Source organism: Macaca fascicularis, chromosome 12 (genome assembly GCF_037993035.2).
Source record: "Macaca fascicularis isolate 582-1 chromosome 12, T2T-MFA8v1.1".
NCBI classification, from domain to species: Eukaryota; Metazoa; Chordata; class Mammalia; order Primates; family Cercopithecidae; genus Macaca; species Macaca fascicularis.
This window is the reverse complement of record NC_088386.1, coordinates 72647078-72671783: the sequence shown is the minus strand read 5'-3', so window position 1 is coordinate 72671783 and position 24706 is coordinate 72647078. Positions and strand designations below refer to the sequence as shown.

Genomic DNA, 24706 nt, shown 5'->3' with positions numbered 1-24706 from the left:
GATAATTTGTGGCTGGGTATTAAATGTTCACCCTTTTCCCTGGTACATAGCTTTAGATTATACCCTCAGTCTCCCTCACAGTTAGGACTGGCCATTTGACCAAGTTCTTTTTTTTTTTTTTGAGACAGTCTCGCTCTGTTGCCCAGGCTGGAGTGCAGTGGTGCGATCTCGACTCACCAAAACCTCTACTTCCCAGGTTCAAGTGATTTTCCTGCCTCAGCCTCCCAAGTAGCTGGGACTACAGGCATGCGCCACCATGCCTCGCTAATTTTTGTACTTTTAGTAGAGACAGGGTTTCACTGTGTCGGCCAGGCTGGTCTCAAACTCCTCCCAAAGGGCTGGGATTACAGGCGTGAGCCACCATGCCTGGCCTCATTTGACCGAGTCCACATAGCCATTGGAATGTGGGCAGAAGTGATGTGTTGTTGCTTCCAGGTTTGGTCTATAAAAACCTCCCATCCATGGTCCTCTATGTTCTTTTCTTGTGTGTAGAATATGGAGGGACCTCAAGAAGGAAGGAGGTTGGTTCTCGTTTTGGTTTTACATGAGTAAGAAATAAACTTCTATTTTGTTGAGCCACTGAGAGTTTCAGAGTTTTTGGTTATAGCAGCCAGTGTTATCTTAACTAATATGTCATTACTTTTACCAGATATTTTTGGTTTGATTCTTACACTAAATTGAACTCTCAAAGATTACATATTTGGATGGACTTGTTTTTCTCCTCCTCTCTTCTTCATTTTCTCCTTTATCTGTATCTTTATCTTTATCTTTTTTTTTTTTTTGAAATGGAGTTTCACTCTGTCACCCAGGCTGGAGTGCAGTGGTGTGATCTTGGCTCACTGCAACCTCCGCCTCCCAGGTTCAAGCGATTCTCCTGCCTCAGCCTCCTAAGTAGCTGGGATTACAGGCACCCGCCACCAAGCCTGGCTAATTTTTTTTTTTTTTTTTTGGTGTTTTTAGTAGAGACGGGGTTTCAACATGTTGGTCAGGCTGGTCTTGAACTCCTGACCTCAAATGATCTGCCTACCTCAGCCTACCAGTAGCCACCATGGCCGGCCTGTTTCCTCCTTTTTCCACACTTAACTGGCAGATGATAGACTGGGTTGCTTTCTGTGTTTTAAGCAATTAAAGTTTGGTGGCCATTAGCTTTCGCTGAGATGTTACAAGAAACATGAAACATCATTTTTACCATAGAGATGTTAGTGAGAAAACAGTCACTGACATGAAACCCACCTGAGCAATTCTCTTGGAACTCAGGGCCAGGAAAAACTTATCTTCCCCTGAGAAATTTGTGTTTTCTTATCAACAAAGAGAATATCATTGAGTGTACCTGATTGTATTCCCTTTTCCCTTTTCCCTCTGGTTGCCAAGAAGCTCAGAGCCAAATTTTTGGCTCAACATTAATAACTTCATAGGACCCTGTGGCCTACATATCTGCATTCTTAGTTTCCTACTGGTCTTGACCTTCTATTCTGCTGTGTTTTCCTTGTTCCTGATTTTTTAAATTTATATTTTTTAATTTTATTGCTTGTTTTTCTTATAAGCTTCCTCAGACCCTTTGTGGAATGGCGTAAGTTAAAAAATGGCTTCAGCTTATTAATAGAATACACCAGAAACATTCCTTAATCACCAATTTAGTGGTCTGGGAATTAGAACTTCAAATTTATTTCTCGGGCTCTCTCCTTAGTCATTACATCTCACGGTTTGGTGAAGGGACGGTTTTGCAATTATGAGAACTGAAGGCCTTCACATTTCCCCAGTCTACTTTAAAGGAAAAAAGAATGTCATTTTACCAAAAGTCCCTATGATTTGCCATAAAAAATGGAGACAGTTCATAAGGAAGTTTAACAGATAGATGATAGACTGGGAAAAGATGTTTGCGATGTTTGCAATGTTTAAAAGCAGCAGCAAATTAATGTAAAGAATATACAGTGACCTCCCGCAAATCAAGAAGAAAAAGATAACAAACTCAACAGAGAAATGGTCGAAAGATATAAATAGGTTATTTTCAGATGCTGAAATTTATCCGTTATCAGAGAACAGCAAATTTAAATAAATTATCACTCCATACTCATCCAATTGGCAAAAAAATGTCTACTTTATTTTTTTACTCACCATTATACTAACGAGGACAATCAGCAAAAGTTAAAAGGTAGACAACAGCAAGTATTGGCAGCATGTGGGTGATGAGAGTCCCCATGCACTGTTGGTGAATGTCTAGACTGGTACAGCTATTATGGAAAACAGTCTTTCAGTATTTAAACTACATAAATACATTATGACCTCTTCGAGGCATATCTTCCAGATATATTCTTCCTTAAGTTCAGTAGAGAATACACACAAAAAAGTTCATCTCAGTCTTATTTGTGGTAGAGGGTATTTGAGGCATTCTCGTGTCCATCACAAGAGGAATGGGTGAGTAAAATGTAGTGGAGGCATGTTTTGCAGTAGTTAGAAGCAATATAGTTTTACAGTAACATCTTATGATTTTGAAAAATAGTGTTCAGTGGGTTGGGTGTGGTGGCTCATGCCTGTAATCCCAGCACTTTGGGAGGCCAAGGCAGGTGGATCACCTGCGGTCAGGAGTTTGAGACCAGCCTGGCTAACATGGCAAAACTTCGTCTCTACCCAAAATACAAAAATCAGCTGCGCGTGGTGGCGTGCACCTGTAATCCCAGCTACTCAGGAGGTGAGGCAGGAGAATCGCTTGAACCTGGGAGGTGGAAGTTGCAGTGAGCCGAGATCTCGCTACTGCACTCCAGCCTGGGTGACAGAGAGAGACTCCATTAAAAAAAAAAAAAGGGTTCAGTTAAAAATATATGAAAGATTGATATATTTAGCATAAACACCATTTACATAAATTTAAAACAGCCATAAATAAAATAACACAACATGGTTTAAAAGGATTCAGACAAGTTAATGTATCAAACTCATTGAAGTACCTATGTTTAGGGTGGAGAGGAGTAGGAGGGACAGATGATCATTTACCATGAACTCAACTATTTGTACTGACATGAAAAAAAAGAAGTGTGTGTCATCCTGATAGGAAGTGGGCACTGTAGTGTTGCCTTTATATGCCCTAAGGCATCCAAGTCTCATATGAGAAGTCACTGGTGGTGGCTGCATAGAATGTAAGCATGGATTCAGACTCACTTGGCTTTGATCTCAGCAACAACTTTGAATTTACCAGCATTTTGCAGCAGCTTGAAAGTGAGAACTTTGTAAAAATCTCTACCTCAGTAAAGGAAGTACCTCTGACTTCATTTATTCATTCAGAGTGTAGCGTGTTGGCTGACAGCATGAACTCTGGAGACGATTCCTGGCTCTGCCATTACTTACTGTGTGACCGTGGGCAAATTACTTCATCTGACATGCCTCAGTTTTGATTGGTTTTGAAAGATGGGGATAGCAATGGTTTTTACTTCGTAAGGCTGTTGTGAGGATTAAACAAGTCAATATTTTGAAGCACTTAGGATGGTGCTTGGGTACATAGTAAGCATTATGTAAGTATTCATTAAATAAATAAAAGCATTTAACAAATATCTGAGTACCTAACATGGGCAAGGACTATGCTAGATTCTGGCAATATATCTCAGAAAAGAGGATTTTTTTTGTTTGTTTATTTTTCATTTTTTGAGACAGGGTCTTTCTCTGTCACCAAGGCTGGAGTGCAGTGGTGTGACCATGGCTCACTGCAGCCTCGACTTCCTAGGCTCAAGCAGTCTTCCTGCCTTGGCCTCCATAAGTGTTGGGATTACAGGCATGAGCCACTGTGCCTTGCCAGAAAAGAGACTGTTTACTACCTCTCTCATCCTGCCCTGCCTAGGTTCCAGGGTCTTAGTCCTTGCTTCATTGTGTCCAAGCTCCATCTATTGCTATATCTGTGTCTTTTTTTTTCTTCTGTGTTCGAGTGTCTCTTTATTCTCTGACAAATACGCTCATTACTGAAAGATTGGGACCTGGGGAAATTCACTGTGTTTGAGGCTTCAGTCCGGGCTGCTAGATCCTTTTAAGGCTAAATGCAAACCTGGATGTCTGCTTCTGCCAGGCTCTTGACTCCTCTGACATTCTACCTGGTGGTTCTTCTTGCCCCTTCCCCTTTATTGCTGGGTGGTTGCCAGAACACCTCAGTAGGGCTGTTCAAAGACCTTGTCTTTGCTAGTCTTTTCCATTATGGTAAGTGGCTCTCTCCAGAGGTTCAAGCCGGAATCCTAGGAGTTATCCTTGGTTCCTCTTTTTTCAACCCACTTTATTGAATCCATCAGCAAGTCCTGTTAATTCTACCTTCAAAACATCTCTTGAATCTCACAGGCTTTGTTGATCTTCACTGTTATCACCCAAGTCCAGCTTCCCACCATCTTGTTCCTGGATCCCTGTAGTCACTCCGGGACTGGTCTGCCTGCTTTCACTTTTGCCCCCTGCATTCTATTTGTCACACAGCAACCAGAAGGGTCTTTAAAAAATGCAAATTGGATTATGTTTGAACTCTGCTCAAACCCTTCAATGACCTCCCATTGCGCTTAGAATTAGTGCTACTAAACCAATGATTTAATTTATAAGAGCAAGTTTTAAAATCAGTGTTTTCTAACCCTTGGGTCAATCTCAGAGCATTTTGCTATGGAATTTTCAAAATTAAAGAGTACAATTGCAACATTTAATTGTTTAATTTTCTTCTGTATTATTAGATATTTTGCTGCTAAAAATAGTTGGAGTCGGGAGGAGGAGGACTGGGGCATAACCGTCAGCAGCTGCAGCTCGGAGAAGCTGGTTCTCTCGTCTTCAAGAAGGCCAATCTCTTCCCTAGCCTGCTGAACCTTCTGTGTTTTGGGGAAGGTTTGTATTCTTTCTTCCTCAGGATTATGGTCCTGAGAAAGTGTCTTCTAGTTCTCATCAGGACTAGGATTGAGGACCAGCCCTGGGTCAAAAACATAGGATATGGGTGAGCACACAGTGGAGCACTGAGCAGTCAGGACTGAGTCACCAGACAGTCCCTGAGCCATAGAAGGCTGCTGCTGGGGAGGAAGCAGACGGAGGTGCAATGAAGGTGAGTGTGCCACGCTAGAGTCAAGCGCCTTCGTCAAGATTTAGGGAGAGGGGGAGTGAAGGACTGGAGTAGAAACCATAGGTACAGACATGAAGAAGGTAAGGCCATTACAGTCTAAGGAGAACAGCGGAGGTTTAAAACCCCTTGCAGGTCTCAGTGGAACTCCTTCCTCAACTCACAGATTAGCTTCTTTTTACCAACTCAGCTTCCTTTCCTGATAAGCCCAGTCACCATGTAGACTCTGTCAGAATTTAATGCACTCTTTAAACCAGTGGGTCTCAGTCTCATTAGAATCATGTGGGAAGCTTTGTTAAAAAGAAAAAAAAAAAGATGCCTGGGTTCTACTCACCTAGGTCAACAGAATCAGAATCTCTAGGGAGGCGGAGGTGGCATAGGGTTGGTGGAGTTGGGCCCAGGCATATGTGATTTCTTTAGAAGTTCACCGTGTGATTCTGATGCCCAGTGAGGGTCAAGAACCATTGCCTTCAGCACTCTTACTTTGAGTAAACAGGATCATTCCCCGCTTTTGAGATTTAAAATTTTAGAATGCTGTAGCTAGATGATACTTTGTGGCAGTGTTTCTCAAATTTTCTTGTGCATGTGAATCACCTGGGGATCCTGTTAAAAAGCAGATTCTGGTTTAGGTGGCTGGAAGTGGGGCCTAAGCTGTGGCATTTCTCACTCATGTCCATGTGACATGGGAGCTGCTGGAGTGAGGACCACCTTGATTGCAGTGGAGCTTTAGATCGAATACAGATGGAATGCTGCCTCTGTGCCAGACCCTGTGCTTAGTGCTGTACATTCATTGCATTCTCACAAGCCTCTGAAAGAGGTACTGTTTATAATTCCATTTTACAGGTGAGTAAACTAAGGCCTAGATAAGTTAAGCATCTTGCTCAGGATCATAATGCTGGTAAGTAATAGAGGCAGAATCTGGATCTAGATGGTCTGATTCCAGAAACTGTGAGCTGAACCACAATGTAATACCACTTCAAAGGCAGGATGGGGCTCAGGGGAGTACCTGCAGTTGAAGCTGTGTTTGTATAACAAGTACATTATTTTTACAATGTTTTATTTTCATTTGAGATAGCCCCTGGAAGAGGGGAATAAAAACAGGTATTACAGAGGAGCTAAAGTTCTCTAAGCCACCCCTTGGCCTGTCCCTGTACGCCATGCCTTCATGTTGCTGGGCAGGAACAGGAGTTCATTGCAAGGTGTATATCGCAATTAAATGGCAATATATTTCAGGTATAGCTGTATATCTCGTAGATAGCCAGGTGGCTTTTGACCTTGTGATGACTTTGTTGTCAGAACTGAGGCCTCTTGGATTGTCATGACCTGGCTGTTGCCTGCTTTTTCCCCTCCTCTTCCACAGTTACCTCCCTGATTTATCCGATGGCAGGCTCTAGACACGTTAAGTGCTTTCAGTCCCCTGACGGTATCACAATTTTATATTTCATGAATGTTGTCTTCTCTATTGGATGTCTTTGTTATCCTTTTCTTGCCAGGTTAAATGCTATCTTGTTCAACATCCCGGACAATGTAGCTCTTCCAAAAAGAATTTTCTAACCCTCCCAGCCAGGATTAAGTAATTGCCCCCCACTCCTTTGATCTGTCATGGTCCCCTATTTCTTTTAATTAGAGCACTACGTAATTTACTTTTCTATTTAGTCAGACAGTGAAACTCTCTAGGGTTGTGCTTCATTTATCTTTGCATCCCAGGGCTTAGTATAGTATCCAGTACATGGTGAGAAGGCTGACAAGCATGTGTATTTAATGAATGAATGAGCCTTTTATTCCCAGTCCAGTCTTCTTTCCAATTGATGATTTGACTGAACTAGCAGTTTTCAATCCTGACTGTATGATTTTAAAAATAATCTGGATCACACCCAGGTCAATTAAATCACAATATCTTGGGGGTGAGGCCTAGACATCTGTGTTTTTAGCAGAGTTCCCCAAGTGATTCTAAGATGTAGCCAGGTTGAGAACCAAGGGATTAAGCTTTCGGAGTTACTCTTGCTGTGGTTGGAGCGTAATAGGTGAAAGTAACATAGAGGAAAATTGTTGTCTGTCTTCAAAACTGAAAAGGAGAAACAGAAGGAAATATGCAGGTAAACCGATCACTTACCTAGGTTTTTTGAAAGTAAATATATAAAATAACTGCATTTTAAGGCTGGGATAAGGAAATATCATAAAACCCAATAATCAATTACAAAGTATGACACTTCTAAAAATTGGGAATCATTTTTCTAAAATTATATTTTAATGATTATCTATAGTATATCATCCAAATCTGTGCTTTTTTTTTTTTTGCTATTTTTATCCATATATCATTTGCCTTGAGTGCTAGCGAATGATCTTTAAAGGCTTTCAACAAATGACTCACCATTCTCTTACTTTATAATATAGTATGCTAATTGGCAGTCATCTTAGGAGTGTTAAAATATGGCAACAATAACATGAAGTTAATTGTAAAGGAAGGGAATTGGCTCTTTGTGACTCTAGATCATTCCACGTATGAGCAGACTTGTAAATACATTTGTTTATTAGTTCTCCATGCAAATGATTAGTAGTTATCTTCTCTCAGACAAAGTGCTACATATTGGAGGAAAAAAGGTAATACAAGACGCCCTCCCAGAAGTTCACTGTCTAAAATATGAATAATTAACAGTGCACCATGTTATGCACAATGGAGATCCACTCCAATGAGCACAGGAGGGAAGATGTGTCAGGGAAGGATTCACATGAAGCTTATCCACACGCACATAATATACAGCAGTGGTGTCAGAGGGCATGGATGACATTTCAGATGGTACTGAAAGGACAGCTTCAGGCACGGGGCCCAGGTTGGAGTGCAGTGGTGCGATCTTGGCTCATTGCAACCTTGACCTCCCCAGGCCCAGGTGATCCTCCCACCTCAGCCTCCTGAGGAGCTGGGACTACAGGTGCCGCACCACGCCTAGCTAATTTGTGATTTTTGGTAGAGACAGAGTTTCAACATGTTGCTCAGTCTGGTCTCAAACTCCTGGGCTCAAGCAATCTGCCCACCTCGCCCTCCCAAAGTGTGGGATTATAGGCGTGAGCCACCATGCTCAGCCTGATGTGTTTGTGTATGGTTAAATCCATGACACAAGATTTAATGTGCCATTACAAATGCTGTAATCTCAGCATTTTGGGAGGCTAAGATGGGAGGCTCGGCACTTGAGTCCAGGAGTTTGAGATCAGCCTGGACAACACAGCAAGACTCTGTTTCCACCAAAAACAAAAACAACCATAGCACGTCATGATGGAGTTTTATTGGAGACCCACTCTCAAAAAGAGCCCTAAAAGAATTAAATAATGGTATTTAACTGACAGACACATGAAAAAATCTTGTTTCATATCTCAAAGTAACAGTAACAGTAACAGTTTCTTATGCCAGCAGAGAAAGATCATGTTTTAGAGAGATGGAGGTTTGACCATCTTCAGACAGTGACCTGCCCCTGCAGTACTTCAGAACTCATCAAAGACAGGAAGAGAAAAATGGAGTCACAACCTGCCAATTACTGCTTTTGCCTGGAAACAGTGCATTTCACTTCCTTTTCTCATTTCATTGGCCAGAAATGATTACATAGCTATGTATAAAATAAGGGGCATGGGGGAATTATAATCTTTGTGTGTCCTGAAGTGGAGAACACTTGAATACGGGGGAATGTTACTGATGTCTACTGTAGTCAGTCTTTTCAGCTTCACCCATGTGTGTTGGAAATAGGAGGGTGTGCTTTTCAGACATGAAGAAAAAAAATGACTTCATTACTATTGGTTATTATTCTTTTTATATTCTAATATATATATAGGATTGTTGCCAATCAGATTTTTATTTAAGAGCAGTAGCAAGACCTGTCTTCATCAATATTAAAACAATTATTTTAAAGCTTTGAAATTAAGTTAAAGGCTATTACTTAAAGCAGCATGAATATGAATTCCAAGTAACAATCAGTATGATGATTGCCTTATTAAAATAATTTTAATTGAATCAATGTGCCCATGTGGAACACCTAGGGATTACAGGAGTAACTTCCATATAAAAGTTACCTCAGTGAGCTGGTTTCAAGCATGAGCCAGCAATGCAAATGCAGGCATATCACTTTATTTTTTTTTTAAAGAGATGAGGTCTATCTCTCTCGCCTAGGCTAGAGCACAGTGGCAAAATCACAGCCCACTGCAGCCTAGAACTCGTGGGCTCAAGGATTCCTCCTGCCTCAGCCTCCCAAGTAGCTGGGATGTGCCACCACACCTGGCTAATTAAATAAATATATATATATTTTGTACAGACAGGGTCTCACCATCTTGCTTTGGCTGGTCTTGAACTCTTGGCCTGCAGGCGATCCTCCCACCTTGGCCTCCCAAAGTGTTGGGATTACAGGCATGAGCCATTGTGCCAATGTGCCTGGCCCATTCAAAATACAAGATGTATGCATTGTTTTTTTTTTTTTTTTAATTGCTTTCAAAATCTCTCACACACTACCACTTCCTTCTCCACTGTGGTCAGGAAGGAGGAAAGATTTGGGGAAGAGAAAGGATGGAATCCACTTGGGGTAGTTTTGGTGGAAGTAAAACAGTTTTCTGAGAAAAAAGGGGACTGCACTGTTTCTTTCTTTCCTCCTCCTTGGCTAACAGGTCAAGTGGTTAGGGGACCATTATTCCCCTCCTTAGCTGGCCCTCTGGATGCTAGTGCTGTCCAATAGACCTTCCTATCCCTGCAATAATGAGTATGGTAGCCACTAGGCATGGATGGCTATTGAGTACTGGAAGTGTGGTTACTGCAATTGAGGAACTAAACTCTAATTTTATTGAATTTACTAACCTTAAGTAGCCGTGTGAATTTAGGTGATAGGAGAGAGGGAGGTTGTTCTTATTCCTGTTTCTTGGTGTAGGTTTTTCTGTACATCACAATTATTTTATCTTCCACACAAGGAGATGTTGGAGAAGAGCTGAGTCAGTGGGGGATCGGGTGGGAGTGAAGCATGGACCTAGGCAGAGCCTGTTGCAGTGCCTCCCTTCCCTAGCCAGTGCAGACCAGGCTCCGGTCATGATCAGTGGGGGCCAGGACCAAGTGATGCCCAAAGACTTCACAGACACTAAAATGGGAACTATTACATGAATCCCAGACCTGATTTTGTTTTAAAACCTATGACTTAGGATATGAGAAAAAAAGAAAGAGGCAAATAAACCTAGTGTTGTAACCTTTTAACATAGCATTAGCATCCATTTTTTCATAATATATTTGGATATAAAATCTTTATTGTGCTCAGAATTCTTATTAAAAATGCAGTGAACTGTAGTTTGCACTTTTGCAGCCTCTCATTCCTCAAATTGTTCTTTTGTAAGAAATAATTTCTTTGATGGTCATTGTTTAATGAAAGACACGGGCAGTTATAAAAGAAAACTAATGTCGTCAAACATTCATCTGGTGACTCCTGTGTACTGGTGCTGTGCTAACAATGAATGGCACTTTGCAACACTAATTTTTAGTAAAATAATGACTTCTTAGCTGTAAAGTCCCCATGGGTGTGTGTCCTAGAAGCATATATTCTTTTCTATCTTTATCTATTGTTCATTTTGGAAAACATCTACTTTTATTACACGATTGTAAAAATTAGTGCTCATATTAAACAATTTAATGAACTGAAGTACCTCAGTCCTTTTGAAGCCTGACTGGCCTCCTCTAGATCTTTGGGCAGAGGTCAGCGTACAGTGATTTGCTGAAATGCTTGGATTTTATTCTTGAGATTTAATGTGAAGGCAAGTGAGTGAAGTGAGGTAGGAAAGCACGTATGATTTCAAGATAATCTGATTTTTAAAAAGATAGAACATTTCACTTTCTGAATTAAAATTATCATCTTAAATAACCTAATCTCAAAGGAAGTCCTATTCCAAACATAATATCCAACAACATCAAATTTTTTTCCACCAGTACATACGTATAAACGGGAAAACTACTTTTTAGTGGAAAGTTAATTGTTGATACCACCATATTTGTACTCAAATGCAAAACCATTTCTAGTTCTACCTTCCCCACCGTACATTCCAGAGCCCACCTTTATTTTACTCTGACATTGTACCAGCATAAGATTCCAATATGCTAATTACTTCTCCAGATCATGCCATAGTTCTGATGCCATAAGACAAATATTAAAGGTTTACTTTTTATGTTCGGAATAATTGGGTAATTGTCGTCATCCTGTGACAGGTTTCCCTTTTTCCTGAGGTCTTTTGACTAATGGTTCTATTGTTGTTGTTGGAGTGGCTCATGCCCCATTGTGTCATGACGCAAAACTTGATCTGTGGTAGAAATGCCTTACACATTTCTTCCCTCCAGGAAACCAAAGGGCAAGAAAGCAACATTCCAGGTTGAGAACCTGGCTTTTTGCACCATGACCTAACCTGTTCCAGGTGAACAATATTAGGCCAAAAATAGTTTCATGAGAAAATTTTTACATGAGTTCATGAGTTCCTGCAGTGGTTCTCAATACTAGTTGCCCGTGAATTTGTTAGCTAATTGATGGGCAGCTTAAAACACTCACTCTCTGGGCCCCACCTGAAACTTGTTTAAAAAGACTGATTTCTGGGGGCCCCATTACATACCAATGAAATTTAGACTCTCCACAGGAGGGCTCTGGGTATCTGTATTTTAAAAAAAACTCCCAGATTATCAAATAAATTTGGTCAACTTGATTTAAGGTATTGATCTTGGGAAAGAGCACTTCACACTTTTTTTGAAATAAATTTAGTGGTCCTCAAGACATATTTCTAATGCCAGTATCTTACTTGTCTTCTTTTACTTATTGGCATACGAATACTATTAAAGAAGGAATATTTAACCATAGAGAAGGTTTACATTTTTGTCTTCAGCCAAATCAAGCCTTTGATCCTAGGGGATAGTTTTATGTATTAAAAATAAAATTTAGATCAAGCTCCCATCTCTACAAAAAATACAAAAATTATTGTAGCCAGGTGTGGTGGTATGTGCCTGTAGTCCCAGCTGAGAAAAGAAGATCACTTGAGCCAACGAGTTTGAGGCTGCAGTGAGCTATGATTGCATCACTGCACTGCAGGCTGGGCAACAGAGTGAGAACCTGTCTAAAATAAATTGCATTTTCAAGTTGTACTTTCAGCAGCACCAGATAGTCAGTATGCTGGAACTCAGAGGCCGGGAGAGGAGCACTTTCCCTCTACTTATTTTAAGAGGGAGCTTAATACTGATGGAGGAGTGTCTTGGGTTCTTACACTTGGAGACCAATTTGTCATTCCATTCCGCACAAAATAACAAGGGATTCACTAGTTCATCCATTACTTTTATTCAACAAATGTCATTTGACTGTCTACCATGTGCCATACTGTGTTAGGTACCAGGGATATAAATTAAAGTAAATTGGGATTTTTTTCCTCTTAGAATTGGTAGGTTAGAGCAGATGTTCTTAAGGTGTGATCTCTATCCAGCAGCATTGGCATCCCTGGAAACTTGTCAGAATTGCAAATTCTCTTGCCCTACCACAGACCCACTAAATCTGATTCTCCATAAAGCTTGAGAACCACTGGCCTCTAGGAGGAGCGATCAGTTCAGCAGAAAATTAGAGTACACTGTGATAGATACAGTGGAGATGGGGAGGAGGCTAGGACATTAGGAATGTTTCTGGGAGGAAGAGATGCTTGAGCTCTCTAAAATAGTTGGTGCAGAATGTGGAGAGGTGTTCCTAGAGAGGTCAGCAGGAGCCACACAGAAAGGTTTGCATTTTACTCTGAATGCAACATGGAATCTTTTGGACTCTATAGTCAGTTCATTTGCAATTATCATCAGTGTCATCTTTTGACCAAACTTTTAGCTAAGTGGTGCTGGTCTTGAGCTCTGTGTTTCAGGTGATTCCTCAGATATGGGAAGTTAGAGAAATGCAGGTGTAAAAAATTCCTCTTGCATTAAGATCTAACACAGTAGTGTTAAATAAATATTTGGTGAATAAACACAAATAAATGAAAGAGTGGATAAAGCTAGGACTTGGGAAGGTAAGGAAAATGTGTAATGAAAACATAGCAGCATAAGCACTGGTTTTTGAGTGAATTGAAAATCCCATGGCATTCAAAAAATTAAACAGACCTTCAGTGGTTTAATCAAAGAAAATAAATATCTCTCCCATTTTTCAGGAGCCAGAGTTCAAAGGCTCAGAGTCACCACGCAGGATGGAGTGGGAAGAGAAGCAATGAGAACACTGTCAGTTCTCCCGGATTGCCTTCCTGTCTTCCTGCACATTTGTGGAGCACAGTTAGTGGGCACTGACTGTATTCCATGGACTCTACACATATTATTGATAATACATTCAACACCAACAGAAAGTAGGTGTTTTCCTCCCAAGTTTTGAAAGGATCTAAAAATCGCAGGGCTCTAGAGTCTGAGGAAGAAGATGGTTTATCTAGAAATTTCTGGGAAAAACATGGCTATTCACTCATGGTCAGTTTGAATTGAGGAAATTGGAATACCAAGAGGTTAAGTGACTCGCTCAAAGTCAACATGCTCGTAACTAAGGATAGCTGGGATTCAACACCAGGTCTGTGTAACAGCAATTTGCTCCAGTGATCTGTGTGACCAGGGGAACCCTGAGTGTCCTACCCCAAGAGATGGCCTGTTAAATATCCAGGCTCTTCAAGATACCTTATTCATTCCTCAGTTGACCCCACAAAGCATTTTCCCTTTCCTGGAAAATTCAATTGCCAGAAACACTTACCCCACTATGATCACACATCACTATCTAAACTCATGCAAAAGACACATATTGCCTGTTTTCAAGTACAATGAATATTGCATTTAAGCTTTTACCATATGGTAGCTAACCCAATGATTTATAAAACTTATTTTCACTTTCTGTGTCTAAACAATAAATGATTGCTTTATATTTATAGCAACATAGGATTAATCTTCACAGATCTCAGTAACAAATTTTTAATTTTATTGGCTTGGCATTATATGGCTCTTCAAATGGCCATAAGGTCTAGGCACAAAATGGACTGACTTCTCATGACTAAGGATTTTATAAGTAGAATTTAATTCTTGGCTTTAACTCAATACATAAATGTTGAAAAAAATATGTATGTATATGTATATAGACCAAAACTTTATTTTATAGCAAATTCTTGTACCTAGCATGAATTATGTACCACATATAGGTTTTTTATCAAAACTGACAGAGAAGGGTAATACATCACATTTACCTTAAAAACCCAACTTACCCATTTAATTCTGTGTTTTTTCTTCTTATACTTAACAATAAAATGGTTAATAAACAATAAAAGAGATGGACTTTGATTTTAAAAAATGAAGCTTTCTATAGTTTAAAGAAGTTTTATAGAAGACATGTTCCCTAACTTCCTAGATTTCTCCTCTGGTTTATTAAAAAACATGTCACAATAAAAGCTAAACAATTATTAGTCACTTTCTATCATTTCAGTTGAATTATAAAAATTTTTTTCTCCAGACACTTGTAAATAGTGTCTGTTTTTCTATATTTGTCTACTATAAATGTTGTGGAGAAAATATAATGGGAAAATCAGAACGGGGGGAAATCAGAAAAAAAAACACTCTCAAATATGGGAACAGCTGCTTCTCAGATGTATGGGGGAATTTCCTTGGAATCAAGCAGAATTTGATAAAGTCTGCCTCTGTCTCTTGTTACATGGCTCTTGTCATGATGGATAAACAAAAAATGGACTCAGTGCAGCTCAAGAGAAGAGTTTCCTTTTCTTTTCTTATCCTACATACCTTTTCTGAGTTAAAACCAGCAGATAGTAACTCAGATTAAAACCCACTCTCTAGATATAAACAACAGTGCTGATTAAATGGATCACTTTGCCAAGGGAGATGCAGCCAGAGTGCCCATTTTTCATTCAAACGTTCCAGCCTCGTAGAAGTAGCTTCCAGCTCTAAATATATTGAATCACCATTAACCTACTGGAGAAAATAGGAATACAAACACACACTTTCTTATTAGATGAGCATGGCAGGTTGTCTGATAATGCAAACAATTAAATGGAAGAATTTATTTATAGCTCTCAAAGAGTCTTGACAAAATTCTTTCTGTCAGTGAAACACAGTTCCTCTCCCTTAGAGCAGCCTAATTGGAATCTTGAGGTGGGAATCCTTTGGAGTTTAGGGATGTGTGCTGATTTGTTTGTTTTGGATATTGGTTAGAGTGCTCAATAAGGAATAAATGTTACAAGTAGGTCTCTGTTACCCAAAGAATGATCAGAACCACCAGTATCCAGTATTATGTGGGATTTGTTCAAGCTGCAGGATCTTGAGTTCCTACTGAACTAGAATCTGAATTTTTAAAGATCCCCAGGTGATTTGTGTGCACATTAAAGTTTGATAAGCACTGTTCTAGCAGTGGTTCTTATACTTTAACATACATTAGAATCTCTTGAAGGGCTTGTTAAAATGTAGACTGCTGGTCCCTATCCATAGAGGTTCTGATGCAATAGGTTTAGGGTGGGATTTGTGTTTCTCACATGTTCCCAGGTGATATTGATGCTGCTGGTCTAGAGATTACACTGAGAGCCATTTCTCTAGGGCAATGCTGCCTGATGGAATTATGATGGGAGCCACATATGCAATTAACAGTTCTCTCTTTCGTTCCCTCCCTCCCTCCCTCCCTCCCTCCCTCCCTCCCTCCCTCCCTCCTTCCTTCCTTCCTTCCTTCCTTCCTTCCTTCCTTCCTTCCTTCCTTCCTTCCTTCCTTCCTTCCTTCCTTCCTTCCTTCCTTCCTTCCTTCGTTCTCTCTCTCTCTTTCTCTCTTTCTTTCACGGAGTTTTACTCTTGTTGCCCAGGCTGGAGTGTAATGGTGTGCTTTAGGCTCGCGGCAACCTCCGCCTCCTGGGTTCAAGCGATTCTCCTGCCTCAGCCTCCGAGTAATTGGGATTACAGGCATGCACCACCACACCTGGCTAATTTTTTGTATTTTTAATAGAGATGGGGTTTCTCTATGTTGGTCAGGCTGGTCTTGAACTCCTGTCCTCAGGTGATCCACCTGCCTTGACCTCCCAAAGCAATTAACAGTTTTCTAGGTCAGTTGCCATGCCTCACGCCTTTATAGCACTTTGGGAGGCGAAGTGGGCAGATTGCTTGAGTTCAGGAGTTCCAGACTAGTCTGGGCAACATGGCAAAACCCCGTCTCTACTAAAAATACAAAAAATTAGCTGAGCTTGGGGGACATGCGCCTGTGGTCCCAGCTACTCGGGAGGCTGAGATGGGAGGATGGCTTGAGCCCTGGATGTGGAGGTTGCAGTGAGCCGAGATTGCACCAGTATAAAAATTATCAGTGAAATGTATTCTCTTTTTTGGTAGTGAGTCTTTTTTTTTTTTTTTCTAATTGAGACAGTGTCTCATTCTGTGGCTCAGGCTGGAGTGCAGTGGCGTGATCCGAGCTCATTGCATGTTTGATGCCCTGGGCTCAGGTGATCCTTCTGCCTTGACCTCCCCAGTAGCTGGCACTGCAGGCATACTCCACCACGCATGGCTAATTTTAAGAGTCTTTTGTAGGGATGGGGTCTCACTGTGTTGCCCAGACTGGTCTCAAACTCTTGGGCTCAAGCAGTCCTCCTGCCTTAGCCTCCCGAAGTGTTGGGATTACAGGCCTGAACCACCATGCCCTGTCTTTGTAGTAAATCTTTAAAATCTAGTGTGTATTTTACACTTACAGTAAATCTCCATTTGGACTAGTCATATTTGAAGTGCTCAGTACCTACATGTGGCTGGCTGGCTAAGGCTACTTATCAGACAGTCTCTAAATGTTACTTCAGAGACATTGTTACTGTTTGTGAAACTGACCTAGGAGAAGTAGAAAAAATAAAGCTAAATTTACTCAATTTAATTGATTCTCTTTTATTCTGAGATTGCCTCCTGTCTTCTTTTTTGCTACTGAAATGTCCTCTCTTTAATGCAGTGGTTTTCAAAGTGTGGTTCCAAAGAGTAGCGGCAGCAGCATCACACGGGAACTTGTTGAAAATGCACATACTTGGGCTCTGAGACTCACAGAATCAGAAGCTCTGCAGGTGGGCCCCAGCCATCTGTGCCTTAACAAGCCCTCCAGGTGATTCTGACACATGCTAGTTTGAGAACCACTGCTTGAAGGAAATGATGGTAATAAAATAAGTTGTAGAGTTTAATTATTATTTTATAATTGTAATTGGCAAAATAAGAAATTGGCAATGTTATGCCAGTCCCTCAATTAAGACATTTATTTTTCTATTGGTTATGAAATCTGAAAGCCAGAAAACCAATGTTTTGGAGGTTAGTTAAATAATACTTTGTACTGCTGTGGAGAAAGTACAGTTTAAAAAATAGGGAAAGATTGGAAAAATGAGTGTGTATATAAGCATACAAATGAGTCCCAGGAAGTCAATGCTTGGTTCTCATTAGTGGCACCTTTATGCAATTACTACTGGAAAATGAATACACTTACTAAACAACATTGACTAAGAAAATTAAGGTTTCCTATGCAAAATACTGAAAATGAATCAGAAGAAAAAATCCCATAAATATTGATGATCTCATTCTCTAGTTCTCTGGTAATTAGTCAAAATTTGGCTTTTATTGCTATAAAAGTTGTTCTACAGAAATTTTAATAACTGGTCTTTAAAAAATAAAGAAACACAACCTTTTGGCAATTGTATATTTCCTCTTAGAAACATTGCAAAGTATTTAAGGCAAGAATCAGCATATTAAATTTGGTTTCTTCAGACAACTAAGGGGTGGGAGAATATTGAAATGAAGTAGAGTAGCTGAAATATGAAATAATATAAGGAATTAACTGTGAATGATTGGAACCAAAAGAAAATCTAATAACCCAAAGGAACATATATGTGTGCTCAGGGTATTGGCTTAGGGGAGCCGTGGGAGTCCGAATCTTAGATCTTGGTTCAGCTTCTGTTTCTAGATGGGATGTTAGCCATTCTATTCTAAGGCTTGATTTTTCTAAATATACATAAATTTAAATGGCAGAGTATGTCAAGACTGTTGTTAGTCTGTTGATTAATGAACCAGTATTCTTAAAATTTTTTAGATTCCTGAGGAAAATGGGCTTAAGAACTCTAAAGCATTATTATTTCCCGTTTACAAGAAGTTCCTGTTAGGCCTACTTCAGAGGAAATTCAGGGATATAAAGAGAAAAGATGTGATAAAAACGACCACTTCTATTGTTCTGTGTGAATAAGGTACCTACCACTACTTCATGCTAAAATTAGAACTCTTTCTCGTAGTTTGGAGGCCTAACATGCCCCGAGGCTTGGTGGGTGGTTCTCTCCTGCTAATTTCTAAAGCTGAAGCTAAGGGGATCGTTATTTATTTGGATACTATAAGGCTGTGCTGTCCAGTATGGTAGTCCCCAGCCTCATGTGGCTGTTGAGAACTTGAAATGTGGCTAGTCCGGATCGAGAGGTGCTGTAAGTGTAAAGTACACACTGAATTTTGAAAATTGAGTAGGGAAAAGAATATAAAATATTTCATTAATAATTAGAAGAAATATTGATCAGATGTTGAAATGTGGCTACTAGAAAGTATAAATTACATAGTTGGCTTATGATATATTTCTATTGGACAGCACTGCTCTATAGTGATATTTCTTGGATAGTATGAATGCAATTAAGAATAAAAGGGCTATGATATAATTTTTGAGTATGCTTTGAGTGACTCTGAGAACCTACACTGCCTAATTAAAACCTATTGCTAAATAAACAAGGATTGTGCATACAAGTACTTATGTGAATTTTGTAATAGGGAACGCTCCAAGTTCTGTGACTCTGTTTTTCAAGCCCCAGAAGAGGAAACTGAAATAATTATTCTTGTAATTCAGAAAAAAATTTTGTCTGGAAAATTCAGGCAAATATTATAAAACATATATATTTTTTACTATAAAACATAACAGGCATACAGAAGAATGTATAAAGATATATGCATACATTTTAAGAAAAAGAAAAGGGATTACTTTGTATCTAGTCTCCAGTTTGAGAAATAAAACATTACAGGTACCATATTCCAGAAGTGAATGTGTCCCTCTCCTTCTCTGAAAGTATTCACGATTTTGAACTTTGTTAATCCCTTCCTAACTTTTTTTAATGCTCATTACTACCTATTTATGCCCCTAAAAATTGCATTGTTTAGTTTGGATTGTTTCTGAACTTGACATAAATAAAAACATACTGCGCATATTCTTCTGTAACTTATTTCTTTTAATTTAACATTTTATTTTTGAGATCCATCCATGCTGATGATTGTAGCTTTAGCTCATTAATTTTTATTGCTCGATGGTATTTTATTATGAAAATATACCACAACAGATCCAGTCTGTTGAATGCATTTAGGTTTTTTTCAGTTTTCTGTGTTGTAAACAATACTGTTACACACTTTCTTCTACATGTCTCCTGGTACACATATACAAGATTTCTCTAGGATATATACTTAGGAGCGGGAACATTGAATCACAGAGTACCTGAATATGCACATTTAATTTTACTCGGTACATGCTGTTTTCCAAAAGTGCTGTACAAATTTACATTCTTACTAGCAGGGTATGGGCATTCTCATTGCTCCTCAACCTCGTAAACAGTTAATGTCATCACACTTCTTAAGTCTGACAATTTTCGAATGATCTTTTGTGGTTATAATTTCCCTGATTTGCCATGAGTTTGAACATCTTTTCTTGTGTTTATGGACTACTTATGCCTCATTTTTTTGCTTGGTTGTTTGTCATTCCTACTGATTTGCAAACATTTAAAAATTTTTTTGTATTTTAATACTTTGTTAGTGTGTAGCAATCATCTCTCAGTTTGAGCTTGTCTTTTCACCATTTATAATGCTTTTTGATGAACAGAAGACATTGATTTTAATGTAGTCAATAATTTCCTTTATAACTTAAACCTTTTATGTCCAGTTTAAGAGCTACCCTAGTTTGAAATCATAAAGGTGTTCTACCATATCGTCTTCCAAAAGTTTGACATTCTTGCCTTTCACATTTAGATCTTTAATTTACCTGGAACAGATTTTTGTTTTTTGCATGAGGTAGGAGTCAATTTAAGTTTTTTTCATATTGAAACAAATCATTCCAGCACTATTTTTTTTTTTAATCCATTTTTTTTCCAACTGACCTTCAACAGCACCTCTGTCATATGTTAAATGGCAATTATGCGTGGGGTTGTTTCTGGACTTTTTATGCTGCTCCATTGGTCTAAGGTTCTGTGCTCCCGTCCCTTGAAAAATACCTATTACATTGTATATCTCTTCCTTAATTAAAGTCTTCTCTAATATCCTTCAATAATGTTTTGTACTTTTCTCCCTAAAGTCTTGTACCTCTTTGGTAGATTTATTCCTAAGCACATCATATTTTTGATGCTGTAATAAATGTCTTTTAAATTTTTTCTGCTTATTATGGATACCTAGAAATCACTTTTGAATAATGATTTTATATTAGCATATTTATTTAACTTAATTTTAATAATTTATCTTTATGGAAAATCATATCAATTTTGAATAATGACAGATTTGTTCTTTCATTCTGAATCCTTAGCCCTTTTATTTTTTTCCTCGCTTTCTTGTACTGTACTGAGTATCCAGCGTAATTTTGCATCGAAGTATATAGAGAGTACAGAAACTTATTTATGACATTTAAATGGAATGCTTTCAAAATTTCAAAATTGAATATGATGTTTGCTGCAAATTTTTGGGTAGATGTCTAGTATCAGAGTAAGGAAGTTCACTTTAATTCATGGTTTACCGTAAATTTTTACTATAAAGGATTGTTGGATTTTTATCAAATGCTTTTTATACATTTGTTGAGATAGTCATATGATTTTCTTTCAATAGTTAATGTAGTCAGTTATATTTTTTTTCTTTCTTTAATTCGCTTTTATTTCCGAATAAACTCATTTGGCCGTTTTGTGTGTGTGTGTGTGTGTGTGTGTGTGTGTGTGTGTGTGTAATTTTAATACTTTGAGGGATTCAGTTTGTTAGTGTTTTATCTGGGATTTTTGTTTTTGTGTTCATGAGTAAGATTGGTCTGCAAATTCCTCCTTTTGAACATCAGTGTTGAATTTTGGTATCAAGGTTATGCTAGCTTTAGAAAATGCGTTGAGTAGTATCATTTTTTTCCCCCCATAATCTGATACAGTTTGCCTAAAACTGAAATTGTTTCTTGAATAGTGGTTGTTTATCAATAAACTCTCCTGGACCTCATCCCTCCTTTAGGGAAAGATTTTAAACTAATGACTAAATTTCTTTAGGAGTTATAGGACCATTCAGTTTTTGCTTTCTTCTTGAGTCAGTTTAAGTAAGTTCTATTTTACAGGAATCATTTCAGCTACATTTTCAAGTTTATTGGAATAATACTCATACATCTCCTGATTATCTTATGTCTCTAGCATTAGAATTTATGCCCCCTTTTAATGTCATACATTTATGTAATATTATCATTTCATAGGCATACTATTTTAGGTTTAATTTTTGGGTCATCTCTCTTGTTTCTTATTGTAAGAAGTTTGTAAATTTTACTAGCTTTTTCAGAGAACCAACTTTTGACTATTAAATATTTCATTTCCTATCCATTAATTTTTATTTCTATTATTTCCTTCTCTTTTCTTTGGGTTTATTCTGCTCTTCCTATACTAACTTTTAAGATGTATATAGTTTTCATTATTTATTAGATTTTCTTATTTTATACTTTGAGCATTTAAAGCTATACATTTTCCTCTAAGTTTCCTTTAACTTCTTTCTTTTACTTATAATGTAAGTTTTTATATGTAATATTTTATTTGTTATCGGGTCTGAATGTTTCCTGATGTTCATTACAATATTTTCTTTGATCCTTAAGTAATTTAGAAGGATATTTAAAAATTTCCAAACATATAGGGATATTTCTAATTCTGTATTTTTTTGGGTTGCAAATCCATTGTGATCAGAGAGCTTGATCTGTATGATACTATTTATCTTTTCAGAAACCCAGTATCTGTATGATACTATATATATATAAAATATATATTATATATTATATTTATATATAATATATATATTTTATTTATATATAATATATTATATATGTTTTTTAATTTTTGAAAACTGCTTTATAGTTGAACATTTGGTTAAAATGTTCCATGAATGCTTGGAAAAAAATGTTTATTTTGAGTCATTGAAGGCCAGGTGTGGTAGCTCATGCCTGTAATCCTAGCACTTTGGGAGGCTGAGGCGGGCAGATCACTTGAGGTCGGGAGTTCAAGACCACCTTGGCCAACATGGTGAAACTCTGTCTCTACAAAAGTACAAAAAACTAACCAGGCATGATGGCCTGTGCCTGTAATCCCAGCTACTTGGCAGGCTGAGGCAGGAGAATCACTTGAACCGTGCCACTGCACTCCAGCCTGGGCCACAGAGTGAGACTCTAAAAAAGAAAAAAATAGAAAAAAAAAAGCAGTGTTGAGTCATTGAGGACAGTTTCATATATACCCATTAGTTTACATTTATTTATTGTGTTGTTTGAATCTTCTATAAAACTACTAGTATTTATGCCTTGTTTCAGTAGTCAGTTTCTGAAACTGTGTTGAAATTTCTCAATATGTCTGTTTCTCCATGTGGTTCTGTCAGTGTTACTTTACATATTTTTGGACTGTAATTAGGAATAATTACATATATGAATACATAATTCATATCTCCCAGATGATTAAAATTTTAATAATTAGGTAATGATTGTCTTTGTGTTCAATAATATTTATTTGTCTGTAAATGCATTTGTCTACCAGAACTGGCAGGTTTCTTTTGTTTCATATTTGCTTCGTACATTCTTCTCTACATTTTTACTTTAATGTCTTCAATCTTCCTGTATTCTTAAGCTTTACACTTGTCTCTTATAAACAGAATAAAGCAAGATTTTTTTAAAAAACACGGCTTGACTTTGTCTTTCAACTGAAGCAGTTAGTGTATTTATATTATTATAATTGCAGACATTTAGATTTGTTTTTACTACCTTCTATGTTTTATATTTTTTCCACATTTTCTATACCACTTATTTTCTTCTTCCTTGTCTTTTTCTGAATTGATTATATTTTTTCATATTCTATTTTTTTCCTCTACTAGTTTGGAAGCTATAACTTTTGTTTCTGTATTTCAGTGGTTTAAAAATTTGTAGCTTGCATACTTAATTAATTCATTGCTTTATGGTCTCCCCAATAATATAAGACTTAGAACACTTTAAATTCAATTACGCCTTGTGTGCTATTATTGTTATATATTTTCATTCTATCGTGTTTTTTAACCCCACGTAATATTTTGTTTTGTATAGTCAACTTTTAAAGTATTTACTGCTTTTTTTTCTCTTTATTTCTTTGCAAACATCTTTGTGAGGGTGTCCTAATGGCAGATGTTTTCTGTTTTTATTTGTCATAAAAATGTCTTCTTAATTTGTTCTCTTTCTTAAAAAGTATAATTTACTGTGTGTAGATTAATAAGTTAATAATTATTTTAATATTTTCTCAGCATATTTTATTCTACTCCATTCTTGATTACATTGTTACTGGGGAAGTCAGCTGTCAGTCTCACTGTCTTTAAGGTAATCTATCTTTTTTTCTCTGGCTGCTTTTAGTATATCTTTGTCTTTAGGTTCTGTGATTTCACTATGATGTACTTAGGTGTGAATTTCTTTTTATTTTTTCTATTTGGGATTTGTAGAAATCTTGAATGTATGGGTTATTGTTTCTCATCAGTTGTGGAAAATTCTTAGTCATAATCTCCTCAACTATTGCTGCCACTTCCTTCTCACTCCTTTCTTATGCTTTGGAACTCTGTTTAAACATATGTTAGCCTGTTTTACTCTAATATCATAATCTTTTAACTGCATTAAAGCCTACATTTTCCAGCCTTCCTTACATCTTTGTGTGGCCATGTGCATGAACATTTTCAGGCCAAGGCTTTTAGGAAGTAATGTGTCTCCTTTATGCTCTTTCCCCTAATGTTAGCTGAATACAGACAATATGGAGGCCTCAGGCTCAGAGGATGGCTGAGTCTTCAGATGGAGGGAGCTGCAGTCGCTGAACCACTGCAGTCAGAGAAGTACTCACAGACCAGGAACGCTCAACTTGAACTGTTACGTGACAGTAGAATAATAAACTTCTATTTTGGTTTGAGTAATGTTGTGTTTTGGGTTTATCTGTTTCTGCAACCTAGCTTACTACCTTAATTAATACAAGCTTTCTTTCTATTAAAAAATTTATTAATGTATAAATCACATACCATACAGTTCACTCAAAGTGTACAATTTAATGTTTTTTGATCTATTACATTGTTAATTTTTAGAAATTATGTTAAAGTATATATAACACACAATTTTTTATTTTAACTATTTCTAGATGTACAGTTCAGTGGCATTAATTACATTCACAATGTTGGACAACCGTCACCACAATTTCCAAAACTTTTTCTTAGATGAAAACTCTGAAACCATTATGCAATAACTTTCCATTACCCACTCCTTCCAGCTCCTGGAAATCTCTAATTTACTTTCTGTCTCTATAAATTCAACTATTTTAAATATTTCATTTAAGTGGAATCATGCAATATTTGTCCTTTTGGGTCTGGCTTATTTTACTCAGTGTTAATGG

General features: G+C 37.8%; 1 long non-coding RNA gene across 1 annotated transcript; it reads left to right on the top strand.

Moving 5' to 3' along the window:
- Positions 1-23583: 23583 nt before the first annotated feature.
- Positions 23584-24236, top strand: LOC135966434 (uncharacterized). Its single transcript, XR_010579754.1, has 2 exons — positions 23584-23658; positions 24065-24236. It is a non-coding gene; the product is annotated as an uncharacterized lncRNA (long non-coding RNA).
- Positions 24237-24706: the final 470 nt, after the last annotated feature.